Consider the following 19405-nt stretch of genomic DNA (forward strand, 5'->3'; position numbering starts at 1 on the left):
CCATCTTGGAGTGGGGGGGGAGGGTAGAAATGGGGAGAAAAGTTGTAATTCAAATTCTTGTGAAAATCAATGCTGAAAACTAAATATATTAAATTAAAAAGTAAATTTAAAAAAATTCATGCAGGAAAACCTTATAGAACTTTTGAAATGTGAGCCACTATTGTACTTAAAACTAAAAAAGGAATTGTGGAATAGAGGCCAGAAAACCAGTTCTGGTGTCAATCAGGAAGACCTCCATTGAAATTTTACATCTTGATACATACTGGCTGTGTGACCATGGAAGGTATTTAATTTCTTAGTGCCCCAGGCAAGTCTCTAAGACTACCCCTGCGGAACAGAAGCCTATCTGCAGGGTAAAAGGGAGTTTGTGGAACAGAAATTTTCTCTACCAGTGAAATCCCAAGGACCAAAAAATTATAATTGAGTCACACATTAATGGTCTAAAGGAATTTTCAAGACCCTTCTCAAAGGGCTCCAAATATGGGTTTGTTTTCAAATTATTTAGTGAAACTTGATATTATTCTGGTGATATATAGAACAGACTTTGCCATCATTTTGGCCATGGAAAAACAGAGGCATTAGGATGCATAAAGTCATACAGAAAGCTATGGCCTCTAAGATGGAAACAAGACAGTCTTTTTAGGTTTCTTCCTAACAGTACATTAATCTGCCATGTAACACTTGGAGGTCTGTATTTGTTTGAATCATCATGTATTCCATAATTATGATTTTCAGTATTCAGAGGAAACTATTATATATATATATATATATATATATATATATATATATGATGTCTTTTTTTGTTTTAATTGCATTTATGATGTCTACATTTGCATCACAGAAAGTGCCTGCCAAAGTCTGAAACTCTTTCATCCAAGGCAATCAAGTGGTTCTTCCCAGTGGCCAGAGGCATAGCAAGGATTTATCTAGAGAAGGAAGACAGGTCTAGATGGAATGGCCTAGTAAGGGCCACAGGCAGTGAAGGGAGGGTTTACAAAGAACATGAGTGTGCCAGGGCAGGGAGCACAATCCCAGGGTATGTACCTGGGAGCAGAGGCCTTGATGCCTAAATGGCAGAATATCGCAAAGACTATTAATGAGTTCTGGATAGAGCCGGCCCTGCTGGAAGTGCTCCCTTCACAGGGCTGCAGTTTTTCTTATGTGTGTAAACTTTATACAATGCTCTCCTTACCTTGGACCCCATGTATAGAGCTTGGATCTCATAGTGTCGAGTAGCTGTCAGTTCCCTGTAGAAATGAGTGAGAGGCAGCCAGAGTGGGATGCTGGTCAAGGGAACTCTCTGTGACATCGAGGTGCATGGTGGAGTCAGAGATTCTCTGAAGGAGTTATAAGGAAGATGGGTAGAAGAGGAAGGTGAACCCTGGGGCCAACCACAACTATCTAGGCCAAGTCCTCCTAGGGACCTGAATCCTGAACCCATCTGGCCAGCTGTACCTTACAGATATAGAGAAAGCTAGCAGGGCAATGGCCTCTCGATGTGTCTATATAACATGTTCTTAATGTCCACATGAAGCAATGATCTGTGACTCCTGATGCACTATAGCTGCAGCTCCCCTTCACCCCAGTCTTTGGTCTGGACTTGTGATTCCCTTCCCATGCCAATGGTGGTGGGGTTGAACTCCTGATGTGAAAATTCCCTTCACTCAGGCAGATCAACAGCTCAGTTGTAACTTCTGATGATCTGAGAGTTGCCAGGGGGCACTGAGAGTGAAGTGATTTGCTCATGTTTGCTCAGCCAGAATGTATCTTAGGAAAGATTTGAACCCAGGTCTCTTTCGACTCAGCCATGTGTGCAGTGTGCCTTAGCAGAGTTCATTTTTTTCTTTTTTTAAAAATTAATTAATTTATTTTTATTTTTAGCTTACAACATTCGGTTTCTCAAGTTTTTGAGTTTCAAATTTTCTTCTCCTCCCTCTCCTCCCCCTTCCCCACTGAAGACAGTATGAAGTCCAATATAGCCTCTACCTATACCTTCACACTAAACATATTTTCACAATAGTCAAGTTAGCCAATCTAACAAGTGAGATGTGGTAGGCACCTAATAGTTGTTTCGATTTGCATTTCTCTAATCAATAGTAATTTAGAACATTTTTTTCATATGACTATAGATACCTTTAATTTCTTCCTCTGAAAATTGCCTCTTCATATCCTTTGACCATTTATCAACTAAGGAATGACTTGTATTATTAAAATTAAACTCGGTTGTCTGTATATTTTAGAAATGAGGCCTTTATCAGAAACACTGGTTGTAAAAATTTTTTCCTAATTTTCTGCTTCCTTCTTAATCTTGGTGGCATTAGCTTTGTTTGTACAAAAACTTTTCAATTTAATGTAATCAAAATTATTCATTTTGCATTTCATAATGCTCTCTATCTCTTGTGTGGTCATAAATTCTTCCTTTCTATATAAATCTGACCGGTAAATGATCCCTTGCTCTCCCAGACGGCTTATAGTATCAGCCTTTATAGCAAAATCGTGAACCCATGTTGATTTTATTTTGGTATATGGTGTGAGATATTGGTCTATGCCCAGTTTCTGCTATACTATTTTCCAGCTGTCTTGGCAGTTTTTGTCAAATAGTTAGTTTTTATCCTAGAAGCTGGAATCTGGGTTTATCAATGTAACCAGAATGGCCTTTGTTTTCTTTGAATGACTCAGCTTACCTCATTGAGCCTCTGGACACTGTGGCTTGCTCTTCCAGGGAAGGAAGCCCAAAGAGCATTCCAGGAAGCAGACAACTTCCTGTGTGATGAGTCATGGGGCTGGCTGAGGGGAGGTGTTAGCTCCAGAACCTGGTCTACGCTAGGGGGAGGGGCCAAGTCAAGAACCAATCGGCCCTGGTCATTCAGGCGGCGCTTGATGATGTCAAAAACCCTATAAGAGGGGAGAGGACAGCTTGAAGCTCTCTCCTCTTCCGGTTGGTGTTGGAAGCAGTGGCAAGCAAGTGTGACTCTGGGCCAGCCCTTGCTCTTGGGCCGAGCCCAGATGTTGGTAACTAACTATGAATTGTATTGGGTCTGTCTGTTGATATTTGTAATTTGTTTATATTTTGGTTTTGAGGTTTGGGGTGCTGGTTTGTTTTTTCCTCCGAACTAAATGAATGTTTTGAACCTCAGGGTGCTGGTTTTTTCCCCTGAAGTAAGTCAATGAATCTGTATTTGGTCTGTCTCTTGATGCTTGTCTGTATGCTCCCCTGAACTAACTGAATGCTAACTGAATGCTGGCATTTTCCCCTGAACTAAATGAATGTTGTCTGTATGCTAAGTGAATGCTGGAATAAAGTAAGCTGGTCAACCCCTTCACCGTGCTTTCCTTGTTTAAGCAGATAAAAAGAACCTGTGCTTTCCCGGCAGCTTCCTGGGTCCCGGCAGCCTCCTGGGTCCCAGCAGCCCCCTGGTGCCGGCTGTGGGGGAGGGATCTTACTCCCCCAGAGAAGCTGCTAGCTGGGTTGTTAAAACAATCAAACAGTAGATTACTATAGTCACTGACTACTGTGTCTTTTATACTTAACCTATTCCACTGATCCACCATTCTATTTCTTAGCCAGTACCAAGTAGTTCTAATGACTACTGCTTTATAATACAGTTTAAGATCTGGTATAGCTAGGCCACCTTCCCTAGTATTTCTTTTCATTAATTCCCTTGATATTCTGGGAACTTTTGTTCTTCTTGATGAATTTGGTTATTATTTTTCCTAGCTTTATAAAATTAGTTTTGGTAGTTTAATTGGTATGGAATTAAACAACTGTAATATTAATCAAGTTGGGACTTTTAAAAAACTATTTTAGAATGCTAAATTAATTGTCTTTGATTGAGCCTTACTAGATGCAAAGGCCCAGGCCCAAACCCCTAACTACTAGGTGCTAAGCCCATGTGGGCATGAAACCCTCAGGGTCCTAAGGGGAGTTGCTAAGACCAGAGACAATAGTATGGGCCTAAGTGCTGGTCACTCAGATGATATCTGATGATGTCCAAAGACTGTATAAAAAGAGAGAACAGAGCTATCTGCTTGAGGCTCTCACTCCTAGAGGAGTGTTGGCAGGAGACTCTGGGCAGCCACTCTAAGAGCCTCCCCACTCGTCAACCCACATGTTGATAGTTTCTTGGTAAGTGTGAACTGTATTTGGTCTGTTTATAATGTATGTTTGTAACTTCTTTACATTGGCTCTGAAGTTCAGGGTGCTGGCTTTTCCCCCTGAACTGAGTGAATATTTGTATGTTGGATTGAAATAAGATTGTTAACCCCTAGTGTTACTTTTCTTGGTAAAGCAGATAAAAAGAACCTGTGTTGGCAGCATTCTTGTTGTTGAGTTTGTGTTGGTCTTTCACCCCCACAACAGCTGCTAGCCAAATTGTTGTAACAACAAGTAAATTAATTTAGGTAAACCTGTCATTTTTATTATATTAGCTTGGCCCAACCACGAGAAGCTGATGTTTTTCCAATTATTTAGATCTGACTTTATTTGTGTGAAAAGCATTTTGTGATTGTGTTCATATAGTTCCTGGGTTCCCCCAAATATTTTAAAGTGTCTACAGTAATTTTCAATGAAATTTTTCTTTCTATCTCTTGCTGTGGGGTTCTTAGTGGAGTTTAAAGTGAAACTTGATGTCAGATTTGGCTTACTCTTTTTCAACCAAATGGGGATGATTTACCTGGAAGGGTTTTTCATGATCTCCACTCTCTAGAAGGTAGAGGAGATGTTTTTGGTTCAAGCTGATTAAATGTTCTCTTGGAATAGGATAGAAGCAGCCCCATTCCTCACACAGCTCTTATTCCTGGTGTGGAAAGAGGAAATGAAACATGTGCTTTTAATCCAATAAAGCCTTATCACACACTGAACTCTTGCCTGGATTTTCCACCATACGCTTGGCCTGGGTCTAGGGCAGCTCTAAGAAGATTTAGTGAGTAGTAAAGGGGCAGTTACTATAGGACTAAAGCTGGAGAAATCAGGATTGGAGTTGTATGAGGCTAGCATGGTAGTGCCTGTCTGTTGTCCCTATAGCTGGTGGATTGCTTGAGCTCAGGAGTTTTGAGTTGCAGTCAAGATAAAGGCAATTGGGTGCCTGCACTAAATGTAGCACCATTATGATGAGCTACAGGGAGCAGGAGGTCACCAGGCTGCTGAAGGATAGACAATCCAGCTCAGGTTGGGAAAAAAAGCAGGTTAAAGCTTTTGTACTACACAGCATGGTGGCCACTGTACTTCCATCCTGAGCAAGATAGGGAGAACCCCATATCCAAAAGCAAAAAAGCCCAATGGAATAAAAAAAATTCATTAAAAAACAAAATATAAGGAATTTGATGCATATCATCAAAATGCTTTCCCATTTATTTAAAATATCACTTTATCCTTGCAACTCTTATAGGACAGGAGGAACTATCAGTATCTCACAGAAGCAGAAACAGAAGTGAACAAGGCTGAGACTTGGCCATAGCCTTATATGGAGTGATAAAGACAGGTTTAGAACTCAAACTTCCTGGTGCCTTTCCCAATACTCTCTCTAATAATGAGAACAGTGGCACTCAGTGCAAGCTTGTCTCTAGCTAGTATACTAGCTGGCTTCCCAGAAAAATAAGAGAAAAGAAGGGGCTCTTTATTTGTGAGCAGCTAGGTGGCACAGTGGATAGAGCACTGGGCCTGAAGTCAGAAAGCTTCACTCATCTAACTGAGTTCAAATCTGGCCTCACACACTTCCCAGCTGTGGGACCCTGGCCAAGTCACTTACCCCTGTTTGCCTCAGTTCCTCAGCTGTAAAACCAGATGGAAAAGGTGATGGCAAATCATAATAGTATCTTTGCTAAGAAAACCCCAAAGTAGATCTTGAACAGTCAGACTTACTAAAACAACTGAATAACAAGGAACACCTACTACAGCTTGAGAGTAGCCTCAGGCTATTGCCTGGATGAGAAGACACCTGGTTACAGGCCAAGCCAAGCAGATATGTGGGAAAAATGCCATGTCAGGAGTTGTGAGATAACCTCTGACCCTCCCCTGCTGTCTGAGTTCCTTTAGACTCTATGAGCCTTAGTTTCCTCATCTGCAAAATAGGGATCACAGCACCTCCTCACAGGGCTGCACTGAGGACAAAAGGAGTCCATGCAATTTACAAACCCTGAAATTCACAATCTAGCTGTTCTCATTAGCCATGATACCTTCTAAAGATCTGGATAAGGTCAAGGCCGGGGAAGGAACACCCTTCAGTCAGACTTACTCTCCCTTTATTTATCATCGGAGAAGTTCACTGATTCTTACCTCACCTCTCCTCCAAGGGCAAACTGACAAAGCTCAAATAAAGGAGTAAAATGAATGGGTCACTGGGTCCTAGGACCTTAATATTACTAGGTTTTTTCTGGTAGTTGGTAAAAGGATTGAAGCTAATGATCAAGTAGATCTTTTGCTTCACCTGAGAGCTCCCCATACCAAGGAAGATGGAGACCTACACTACTCAAACATGCTGAAGAGGGACAGCTTTCTGAGGTTGGGAAGAGAGAGGGGATAGTTTGGGAAAACTGAACCTTTGCCTCTAGAATCAGGTCCATGACCACTGGTGGGCTGTCAGCACAACACCTCTTCAATGTCTGCCAGTCAGACCACACTGGAGTGGACTGCAAATCCAGAATCTAAGAGAAGATAAAGAAAAACACTAAAAAACACATGGCAGGTTTTTGATCCATAAGTAAGTCCCTTGACTCTTCTGTAAATGAGCCATCAAGAGATCCAGAAACATTTGCCAGCAAAAGGGAGGAGGAATCAGATAGCAAACAGATTGAAAAGGTAAAAGCTTTGAAAGATATGAGAGGACAGTAGATTCAGACTCCAATCTTCTCACCTTCCCTATTTTGGAAGAGGAAAAAGAAAGTAGAAGCTTGGGCACAGGGAGAATGAAGGATAAAAGGAGGGTGAGAACTCCTACAGGCCATGGTTCCATCTGAGAATTATTAATTTTTTACAAGCCCCTTAATTTCAGGGTTGAATTTAGGTTCTTGCTGACAAGAAACTGGACAGGAGGGAGAAAAACCTTTGTGAGCTGACATCTTGAGTTCTCCAAGCAGAATTCTGGACTACATTTTCATTCCAATTAAGGATTTTCCTAAGAGCCCTGCAATCCCATGGATGGGATAAAATGCCATAATAAACTTTTTTTATATGTTATTTATATGCATTCTTTAAAAATCAGCTTTCAGGTGCTTCTCAATTTTCTTAAAAATGTCATAATCCTTTCAAACTGGATTTTGAAATTAAGCTAAAACAATTTTAACAAGTATGCAATCTTCTCTGCACATAATATAAATGGAACCTAAATGTTCTCTATCTTTGTTTGATGCATACTTAACTACGAAATTGTAGTTGTAAGTGATCCTTGTATAAATAAAACAAATACAAAGTATGAAGAGCTTAGCAGATAGCAAAGGCAAATCTGCCCCAAAGTCCTTACCATCCTCACTTAAATAGTCAACTCATAGATAGGCTAAACAGTCTATTAACTTTTTGATTGATGGTGGTTTTACCTTCTGGTAAATTTGGAGCTTCTTCAGTTTTTTACGCAGCTCTGATAGTAATCGTTCTGGGACAGCTGGTTCAGAAATGCAAAAGGCCAAAATTTCTAGGCAAGCCTCCAGGGGCCACCTCTCCACAGACCAAAGGGCCATTTGGCTTCTCAGAATTGCATCCTCTACAGAAAACAGGTACTGCCAGCCATCTTTATCTAGAAGGAAAACAGGAATCCCTGCAGTCAGGGAGCAGAGTGCTGAAGAAAGTTAACTCTCTACTCATCCTCAGATGCCATGATCTTGAGGCCCTTTACCATCCTAGCAGCCAACCTCTGAACACCTGCCACATGATCAGTGTGCATTCTGAAGAATGGCACATAGAATGGAATCTACTCAAGATGTGATCCAACCAAAGCAGAGGACAGAAGGATGATTACACTCTGAGGTTTGGACCCCGTGCCCTTCTTCATTAAGTCTAAATCTACACTAACATTCTTGGCTGCCCAATCATCCTGATGACTCCTAGTGAACCTGCAGTTCACTAAAATCTTCAGATCTTTTCCAGATGGACCATTTCTCCCCTCATCTTATGATTATGAAATAAACCTGACTTTTTTGAATCCAAGTATGAAACTACAATTATCTATACTAAATACCACCCTTTCAGATTCAGCCACATGCTCTGCCTTCTAGATCATTGGGTATGGCCATTTGAATGAGTCCAAGTTTTACAGAACAAATCCTTATATTAAAGTGATTTGTTCTGGGAAGTTTGGATTCAGGCAAAGGGCTGCACTTGAGGGCCTAGAGGGCCAAATGTGGCCTTGAGGCTGCAGGTTCCCCAACCCTGCTCTGGCCAGTTAAGATCTCTTTGGATATTGCTCTTTCATCCCCCATATTAGCCATTCCTTCCAGCTTTCTGTCATCTACAAATCTGATATAAAAAACTATCTGTGGCTTTTGATTGGAAGGGATGGAAGGTGGGGTAAACAGCTCCCCAAACCTTCTTTTAAAGAGAGGTCCCAGCCCATTTCATCAGCTCTGCACTCCCTGGACTAGACTCCACCAAGTCCCTTTGTCAGGTAGGTTCCTCCTCCCACCCATTCCTGCTTTTCAGCTTCATTTTGTGTGATGTCTTCATTGTTTGGAACATAGTAGGCACTTAATAAATGTTTACTGACTGACTGATAAAAATGTTAAACAGTATAGGACCAACCATAGATTTCTGGGTTCCTCCATTGGAGACCTCTCCTGACTAGATGACATCAAAACATTAATAACAACTGTTTTAACCTGGCCATTCAATCAGTTCAGAATTTATCAATTCATATCATGACCTAGGCCACATACCTCCATCTCAGCCACAAGAACAGTATGACAGATTTTATCAAATGCTTTGCTAAGATCTTGAGAGGTTAGAATAATAGAATGAATTTAGTAAGAGGAAGTTTGTAAGAGAGAGAAATGTAATATCTACATTGTTTCGAATATCAACTCTGCAAATAGAGGATAGCAATTAAAAATAGCCATTAAAAAAGGCCTGGGTATTTTAGTGGCCTGCAACGTCAATGAGGTAACAGGATGATGAAGCAGATGAAGTAGCTAAAGTTATGTCTTAGATTGCATTAGAAAAAGAAGGCCACAGTCAGGTTGCATTTTGCTATTACTGGAGGAAATTGTGAGTGTTTTGTTCAGTTCTGAGCATCACATTTTGGAAGGACACTGACAAGATGGAGAGCATCCAGACGACAGTGATCAGGGTGCAGAGGAGAAAGGACCATGAGACCATGACATACAATGATCAGCTGTAGGAACTGAAGATATTTAGCTTGAGGAGAAGACCTAGAGGGACATAATAACTGTCTTTCAACTATCTGGAGAGTTGTCATTCAGCAGAAGGCAAAAATTAAATGAGCTAATATTTGTAAAAAGTTCCTGGCACACAATAGGTGCTATATAAAAGCTTATTATCTTCTCCTTTTTTTAGACTTCTTCTTCTTGTCCCTACAGGGCAAAACAGGAACAAAGGACAGAAGGAAAAAAGTGATAAATGGAGGTGAAATTTGCCTCAAACCTGGGCTGTCCAAAAGTGGAATGGGTTCCCCTTGACTAGAGTTCTTCATGCAAAGGCAAAGAATGACTACTTGTTGGAGACAGTGTAAAATGAATAATGCCTGTGCGGGTAAGCACAGGTCAGGTTAGACGGTCTCTGGGATCTCTCCCAATGCTGGATTTCTGTGAGTCTTAGGCCACTGTCCTAAATGCCCAATCTGCCACTCCTCTCTAATTCCCAGCTTTGTTTTTTCCCTGCTTGAGCTCTTGTTCCTTCTTTATCTGCAATCTTTAGGAGGTGGAGAAAGGTGTGGCTGACCTGGAAGCTGCAGTGCTTCCATCAGTGTCTGGACAATCTGCTCTCGCTGCTGGCAGAGGGTGGCTTGGTTTGACATACAATCCTCCGTCAGCCTTGAGAAACACATCTGAAGGAGCTCTCTAACATTGTACTGAGGGTTACTGCTCGTTTTTTCTTCTGCATTGTCTATGGAAAGCAAATGAGAGTCAGGTGGAAAAGACAGCCTAATGAGAAACCCCTAATGCATCAGTCCCAGAGAGAAAGGAGGAAAAGCAACTGACCATGTTTAGTTTGTCCTGCTGGCACAAAAGTGTAGTTGAGAAGTTCGCCAATTTGCTGAAGAACAACTGGAAAGCTTCTAATGCCATGAGAGTTCAGGAGAACATAGTCAAGCTTTCGGCTAGGGAGCAGATGAAGGGGAGGGGACATGGTGAGGTTAGGTGCTTCTAGAAATTAAAATTTCAACGCTCTATTCCTGTTACCTTTACTTTTTGATTTTCTCTCCTTCAGGGGAGATAAGGCCATACATTATTTCCTCTTTCTTTGCTGTGGGACCTCAACTGCTGGTAGTTATAAAACCCCTCCCCATGTGGCCCACAATGACAACAATCCTGGCTTTGTGCCTACAGCCTGGCAATGACAGGCAGCAGTAATCCTGAGGGGTTTGTTGGGCTTGAATATAAATCCTTATGCTGGTATGTCTCATCTCTTCTGTATTCCTACCATCATACCTGGCACACTTCTAGGGATGTAACAGATGCTCAACAAATGGCTGACAGATACAAGGCTAAAATAACTGCTGCAGCCTAGACAAAACTTACACAATTTTACTTCCCCTTTACAAAATAAAATACCAGTAGCCTAGGAGGGTGGCTGGTAGGGAGAAGTATTTATTTAATGTAGTAGTAATAGTGCTAAAATGAACAATTCTCAACAAAACAAAATGAAATGAAAATCAAATGGTATTTTAACGAAAAGACCAGAAATGATTTGGTAGATGAGAAGAGACGGTTTTGCTTCTAGGGAGCAGCTCTTCACTTCACAACTCATTTCCATTCCCTTGACTCTGTATGTCTGAGGGTGAATAACTTATTTTTGAGGAGGCAGGGTTCTACTACCATGTGGAACATATTGATGAAATGGGTTTGGTTGGATTAGGGGTTAGTTTAGTTGTCTTCTATCCTCAAGTTCCTTAATCCTTCATTCGTTCACCTTGGAGCATCATTCCCTCTCAATTTCCTTTCCTTCCAACCTTCAAGTTCAAAGGCTTTTTTATTAATAGAAATCTAATAAAATTTAAAGCAATATCTGACCACTATCTTTTCTCTTGGAAAAAAAAACATTTCTTTCAGAAAATCTTTCCTAAATAGAGAGGATTCTACGAAGGTGATTAAGAACTCTACTTGTTTAGAATCACATAAATGAATGTGTTTATTTAGACATTAGGTTTTTCAAGGCCATTCATAACTATACAATTAGATTGGACTACAGATATTAAGAAGTAGTAAGAAGAGGACTGAGCGGCAATTCTTTTTCCCTCCTGCTTTCAGAAAATCCCGTTTTTCTCACTATAGAACAGAGGAGAGGAAATTTATCTCACTAGAAGCCAAAGGGACAAAGTATGAAGCATCCTCACCTCAGCTCTCAAGGCTGCTGAGCTCAGCTGTTTCCAGAAGCTGCCTGCAAATTTTCCATAGTTGGCACTGGGTGCAGGCTAGGTCAAATACAGCCATAGCTGGGGGGCTGAGGTCTTCCAGAATGTCCCTCAAGGGAGCAGTGAGTTCCATTTGCATGCTGCTTATCCAGAACTCCTCCAGAAGGATGGGGATAGATTCTCTAGAGATGCTAAGCAGTTTGTCAGTCACATCAGAAATAGAGTAAAATATCATACCTAGAAAAGGAGTAGTAAAATAAAAAATATAGGACATTGAAATGAGCATCATTACCCAATTACCATTTGGTAAGCACCTACTATGGGTGAGGCAACATGATAGGGATACAAAGACAAAAAAGGAACAGTCCTTGTCTTTAAATAGCTTACATTCTACTGCAGAGAAACAACATGTACAGATATAAGAAGCATACAGATATTAAGGATAAAGTAGTTTTCTTCTCTGAGGGAAAGGCACTAAGAGTTGGGGAGGGGGAGACGAGGAAGGTAGGAGATTGTGCTTGAGCTGAACCTGGGAAGGAGCTGGGGATTCTAAAAGGCAGAAGTGAGAAGGGAGAGCACTCCAGGCACGAGGACATACTCCCACCATAACAAAACCCAGCCATGCAAAGGCAGGGAAGCAACTGTTGAAATATCGTGTGGGAGGTACAACAAGGAGGACAGTGTGTGAAGGAGAGAATTGTGGACTAAGGCAGCTAAAGCAAGTGACAGGGTCAGACCTGTGGCTTAGAGCTAAGGCTCTGGTGGCTGGGGGAGGAGGTGGCAGCAGAGGGTGGGGGGCAGACTTGAGGCAGGCCAACCAATGAGGAGGCTACTGCAACAATTCAGGTCAGATGTATCAAACACCTTGCGGTCAGCAACACTCCTGAGTGCAGCCCAACCAAATGGGAAATATTTGACAAAATAAATTAAGGTAAAATAGGACACAGATGTTAATATGTGGCTTTCTAATCCATGTGTGGACCTCATGTAGGGTTTAGTTGCCTCATTCTACCAATTTAGTTGCCTCATTCTACCAATGGTCTATGTGAGAGATAATAAGGGCCTGAACTAGGGTGGTGGCCATATATATGAGTGGGAGAGATGTGATGATTACACTGTTATTAACAAAGTCATTATCAAACTGGCAGGGCATTCTTTGCAGGTTAGTAGATAAACACATCTCATCCATCAGTGTGAAGAAAAAGTAAGGCACCATGTTTATAGTTAAGGGAGACCAAGAGAAATCCTTAAAAGAGGTCAAGAAGAGCTGTATTTCCATATGGGATCTAAAAAAGAAATCAATCAATCAACCAATAAACACATTAGGAGTGTACTATGCACCAGGAATTGTGCTAAGCTCTGGGGGATACAAAGAAAAGCACAAACTGCTAAAACAGACCCTGCCTTCGAAGAGGGGGAGGCAGTATATAAATAAATAGGCACAAACATGATACCCAGAGCAGAAAGGTAACTTCAGAGGTAATGGCCATGTTGGTAGGCAACAGGGAAAGAACCACTGGACAGGAAGAAATTGAAGATTATTGAGGGAGTGGGGAAGATGTTGTAGGCATCCTGTGCTGGAGAAGGCCAGAGGCATGTGTATACAGACGCTGGCTGATGAAAGGAGAAGGGCAACCTCTCCTTGTCAAGTCAAATAAAGATACTCTTGGAATCAGGGACTGTATTTCTACTAGACCAAACACTGCTAGGTGTGAGAAGGTATAAAAAAAGAGATGTGTGAAGAGATAGGGGAACATGGGACCAAGTTTCAAGAAGCAATTAAAAGAGGGTCTTTTTTACACTGGAGCCCAGGTTGGAGGACACAGCTCACTCTCAGTGGGTGGCACCAACACTTGATAATTCTCTCTTCTCTAACAGCTAAACAAAATGACATTCTTTATAATGCCTGAACAACTACGTTGGGAAGGAAGCAAAACACTCAGGCATATACAGAAGTACAAGGACTTACGCCAACAAAATGGAGGAGGATAAAAGGGTTTCTCTTTCAAGTTTAGACACAGGAAATAAGCTTAAGGGACTCTCTAAAATGGTAGGTATTTGAAATATATCGTAGGTGAAATGGAACAGATCTGAATTCCATAGTTTTCCTCTTCCCCAAGAAAGATATTATTCTTGGGCAGGAGTTCTTAATCTAGAGGTCCACGAATTTGTTTAATATTTTGATAAATAGGAGTCCCTCCAAAAACCTATAAAAATGTCTCTGAACCAATTCTAGAACGGCAGAACCCACAGAACAGCAGAGGGAAGCAGGGCTCCAGCCCAGGACAGCCTGGATGGTCTCTGGGTGAGGTCTATTCCACACGGAGCTGGGAGCTGGGAGCTGGGAACGGAGTGGAGCAGAGCCCAGCCTGAGCGGCGTGGACCATCCAGAACAGAAGCCGGGTGGAGGGGGCCCTAGCGCCCTGAATATGTGAGCTGCGGCAGTTACCAGACCCCTCGACCCACAAACACCAAAGACTGCGGAGAAGGTTAGTGGGAAAAGCTGCGGGAGTGGAAGGAGTTCCCGGTTTGGCTTCCAGCCCCGGGGGCAGCGGAGGTGGGGCAGCTACAGCTGTTGTTACTTCCGGCTCCAGGCCCACCTGGTGGGAGGAATTAAGTGGCGGATCAGAGCAGGGGTGCACAGCCTGATGAAGATCTAAGCCCAGCCTGGACTGGGGGTTCTTGGGGAAGGAGTAGTGCGGGTCTGACAGAGCTGGCACCTCCCCCCCAAACGTGGAACATAGAACTCTGTAATCTACAAGCAGTCATACCCCACTGAAAAACTCAAGGGTCAAGTTAGTTGGTTGGGAATATGGCCAGGCAGTGAAAACGTGCCCAGATTCAGTCTCAGACTTTGCATTCTTTCTTTGGTGACAAAGAAGACCAAAACATACAGCCTAAAGAAGACAACAAAGTCATAGAGCCTACAACAAAAGCCTCCAAGAAAAACATGAACTGGCCCCAGGCCATAGAAGAACTCAAAAAGGATTTGGAAAAGCAAGTTAGAGAAGTAGAGGAAAAATTGGGAAGAGAAATGAGAAGGATGCAAGAAAACCATGAAAAACAAGTCAATGACTTGCTAAAGGAGACCCAAAAAAATACTGAAAAATACACTGAAGAAAACAACACCTTAAAAAACAGACTAACTCAAATGGCAAAAGAGCTCCAAAAAGCCAATGAGGAGAAGAATGCCTTGAAAGGCAGAATTAGCCAAATGGAAAAGGAGGTCCAAAAGACCACTGAAGAAAATACTACTTTAAAAATTAGATTGGAGCAAGTGGAAGCTAGTGACTTTATGAGAAATCAGGATATTCTAAAACAGAACCAAAGGAATGAAAAAATGGAAGACAATGTGAAATATCTCCTTGGAAAAACCACTGACCTGGAAAATAGATCCAGGAGAGATAATTTAAAAATTGTTGGACTACCTGAAAGCCATGATCAAAAAAAGAGCCTAGATACCATCTTTCAAGAAATTATCAAGGAGAACTGCCCTGATGTTTCAGAGCCACAGGGCAAAATAGAAATTGAAAGAATCCATCGATCGCCTCCTCAAATAGATCCCAAAAAGAAATCTCCTAGGAATATTGTTGCCAAATTCCAGAGCTCCCAGATCAAGGAGAAAATACTGCAAGCAGCCAGAAAGAAACAATTTGAGTATTGTGGAAACCCAATCAGAATAACCCAAGATCTGGCAGCTTCTACATTAAGAGATCAAAGGGGTTGGAATGCGATATTCCAGAGGTCAATGGAGCTAGGATTAAAACCTAGAATCACCTACCCAGCAAAACTGAGTATCATGTTCCAAGGCAAAATATGGAGTTTCAATAAAATAGAGGACTTTCAAGCTTTCTCAGTGAAAATACCAGAACTGAATAGAAAATTTGACTTTCAAACACAAGAATCAAGAGAAGCATGAAAGGTAATCAAGAAACAGAAATTGCAAGGGACTTACTAAAGTTGAACTGTTTTGTTTACATTCCTACATGGAAAGATGATGAGTATGATTCATGAGACCTCAGTATTAGGGTAGTTGAAGGGAATATGCATATATATATATATATATGTTTATGTATATATATAAGTGAATGTGTATGTATGTATATATCTATGTGTATATGTATGTATGTGTATATATATATGTGTTTATATATATATATATATATATATGTAAAAGTGAGAGAGCAGACACAGGGTGAGTTGAAGATGAAGGGAAGATATCTAAAAGAAATAAAATGAAATTAAGGGATGAGAGAGCAACATACTGAGAGACGGAGATAGGGAGAGATAGAATGGGGTGGATTATCTCGCATAAAGGTGGCAAGAGGAAGCAGTTCTATGGGAGGAGGGGAGAGGGCATGTGAGGGGGGAATGAGTGAACTTTTCTCTCATCAGATTTGGCCTGAGGGGGAATACCATACATACTTAGTTGGGTATCTTACCCCACAGGAAAGAAGAGGGAGGAAGACAAAAAAAAAATAAAAGGCGGGGGGATGATGGAGTGGAGGGCAGATGGGGGTGGAGGTAATCAAAACAAACACTTTGGAAAGGGGACAGGGTCAAGGGAGAAAATTCAATAAAGCGGGATGGGTTGGGAAGGAGCAAAATGTAGTTAGCCTTTCACAACATGAGTATTGTGGAAGGGTTATACATAATAATACATATGTGGCCTAGGTTGAATTGCTCGGCTTCTTAGGGAGGGTGGGTGGGAAGGGAAGAGGGAAGAGAATTTGAAACTCAAAGTTTTAAAATCAGATGTTCAAAAACAAAAAAAGTTTTTGTATGCAACTAAAAAATAAGATACACAGGCAATGGGGCGTAGAAATTTATCTTGCCCTACAAGAAAGGAAGGGAAAAGGGGATGAGAGGGGAGGGGGGTGATAGAGGGGAGGGCTGACTGGGGAACAGGGCAACCAGAATATAAGCCATCTTGGAGTGGGGGGGAGGGTAGAAATGGGGAGAAAATTTGTAATTCAAACTGTTGTGAAAATCAATGCTGAAAACCAAATATGTTAAATAAATAAATTTAAATAAAAAAAATTTAAAAAAAAACAATAAAGTAAAAAAAAATAAAGGATATTTTCTGTATAAAAAATATTTTGATAAATATATTTCAACATAGTTGGTTTTTTTATAATACTATGTATCTTATTTATGCATTTAAAAACATTCTTATCCTTCACAACATGACAAATGTGAAAATATGTTTACGTGATTGCACATGTATAACCTGTATCATATTGCTGGGCCTTCTTGGGGAGGGGCGATGGGGGAGAGAAAAAAATTTGGAACTCAAAATTTTATAAACAGTGAATGACAAAAACTATCTTTACATGCAATTGGAAAAAATAAAATACTATTAAAAAACCATTCTCCTGAGAAGAGGTCCATAAACTTCATTAGACTGCCAAAGTGGTTCATGTTCTTGAGGTTTTTTTCTTACTACCAGTAGCATGCAACATTTGCTACTTCACTTCCTCTAAACAGAAAAAGAATATCCTCACCTGCTGCAGCAGCACTGCCAATGGCCTGCAGGGTTGATCAAACACCGCTGGTTTGTCAAACAGTGGAACTGCCCCCATCTGAGATAGTGTTTTCAATCTTGTACTCTACTTGGGCCAACTCTTGGAGCACTTCTTGGTAGTGCTCCATAAACATGAGCTCACCACAGCTGGGAGATGACTTTAGGTCAAACGTGAACACCACCTGTCACAGAGGAATAAGAGGATGGATTATTTCTATGGCTGCACTCAGGAAATTCATAAATTTCTATGGAATTTAGATCAATTATCATGACACTCATCTGACAGATCAGGTCCTGGGCAGCCCTGGTGTAATAGTAATTAAGGTGGGACCTTTAATGAATCTGGCCTTTGTTTGAATGGGGCAGATAAAGTGAGATGTTTTTGTATTTCTCAGCACTGAGACAATTGGGAGCCATTGATTTGTATCTGATGTGATATTGGGGGAGGGGAACTTTTCCACACCCAGCCTGGGTGAGGTGGGGGCCCTTCAGGGCCCTGAACCAGATATATAAGTGAGAGGTTAGTGTTCTTGCTTGGAGCTTTGAGCCACAGCAGGAGTGGCCTGTGACTCTGGGCCAGCCATTCTAGTGAGCTCCCCGGCTTTACACCCAGATGTTGATAACTACGAATTGTATGTGGTCTGTAATTCAGAGTGCTGGTTTTTCCCCCTGAACTAGGTGGATATTATTTGTATGCTGGATTAAAGTAAGATTGTTAACTCCTTAATGTTGCTTCCCTTCAGTAAAGCAGATCAAAAGTACCTGGGTTGGCAGCTTTCTGGGTGCTGGTTGTTGGTGAATCTTACACCCCCACAGAAGCTGCTAGCTGCATTGTTGATACACCTGGGTGTAAGAGCAAATCAGAGAGTGTTGATGCAGCTCAGTGCCATGGAGGACTCAGAAGAAATAGGCTTGAGTCTTGTCTCTGATCCTTACTACCTGTTTGACACTAACTTTGTGACCATAGGCAAGTCATTTAAGTTTGAATGAGCTTCAGTTTTTTTATCTGCAAAATGGAGGTAAAAATATTTCCACTAATTCATGTTGATGCCTTTTTATTAAGAAAAATGCTTTGTAAACTCTAAAGTGTGACACTACAGGAAGCTGTTATGATTGGCATGCAAAGGGAAGGAAGGCTAGCTGAAACATATTCAAGGGGAAAGGGACATGGGACTTCCAGTGGGTGGTGGGGAGGCTATTTGAATTAGGATTATTGTTAATGTTATTAGAAATGAGATATAAAAGCAAGAAGATAAAGGAGCATAAAGATGGCTCCTATCATCTGGGATTTTTCCCACTGGTATTACTATTAGATGGTTAGTTGGCAATGCTTTATAGCCCCTGAACAACTGAACTGCTGTCTAAACTGAAGGAAGTAAAATGCTCACCCACATGCTAAAGATAAGAAGACAAAATGGCATGTCATTATAGAAGCTACAAATCAACCTGTTTAAACAAGAGGTTGACTTTGGAAAATAAGTAGACAAAAGTAAAAAGATCAACTCTGACTATATCATTTTAGTTGTCATGACTCACTGGACAGAAGACCAACCTCAGAGTCAGGTACAGTGGAAGTAAGTTCAGCTTCTAAGCAGTTTTTGTAACAAAAATGCTAAAAAGAACCTTGAAACTGTAGCAGCCAGAAAACTCAATTTCCTTTCAAAATAGATAGATGGCAGCCCAGAACAGCAATTTAGAGTATAAGCTCATTTACAGCAGTATCACCTCAAAAACCAACAAAGTAGGGGAAAACATGAGTCTGTCAAGAGCTTGGTATAAAAGCCAACTAAATCCCATCATCCTGTGAGCCATCTGGTCAGAAAAACTGAAGGGAACAAACAAACAAACTCAAATTGGAACAGATCTGTTAACCTTCCTGTTGTGATTTATTCGCAGTGATAAGAGAACTACCACGTTTGTATATGAGGTGGTGTATTTGTATTTGTATCTGTATATTAGGTGGTAACCTAATGTGCTAGGTTCGGGACTTAGAAAAATAAATTTAGCAACAGTGGTTGGACCTGTCTTTGTACCTACAGTAGTACTTGGCAGATAGAGCACTCTTGATAATTGCTTATTGATAGATTATTTTGATTTTTTCCTGGTACCAGAACAGGAGAAGGGAAAGCACAAGACAAGCTTTGCACAGATGATTTTCTACAGAACACATCTTAAAAGTAATGCAAGTGACAGAGAGTGTAAAGATATTTGTTGATTTTAAAAAAGTATTTGATTTGGTGGAAAAAAATTCATTCTTCAAAGGTCTCCGCAAACAAGGTATCTTCCATATATGTTAAACTTATACAGAACTCCACAAATATGACTCCAGAACCAATTTTGCTCTATGACTCTCTGAATACTGACA

At 41.1% G+C, this 19405-nt stretch overlaps 1 pseudogene; it reads right to left on the reverse strand.

Moving 5' to 3' along the window:
- Positions 1–295: 295 nt before the first annotated feature.
- LOC118851351 overlaps positions 296–19405 on the reverse strand; it is a 62598-nt pseudogene continuing 43488 nt past the window's right edge.

The sequence above is a fragment of the Trichosurus vulpecula genome, chromosome 5 (assembly GCF_011100635.1).
Source record: "Trichosurus vulpecula isolate mTriVul1 chromosome 5, mTriVul1.pri, whole genome shotgun sequence".
Lineage (NCBI taxonomy): Eukaryota > Metazoa > Chordata > Mammalia > Diprotodontia > Phalangeridae > Trichosurus > Trichosurus vulpecula.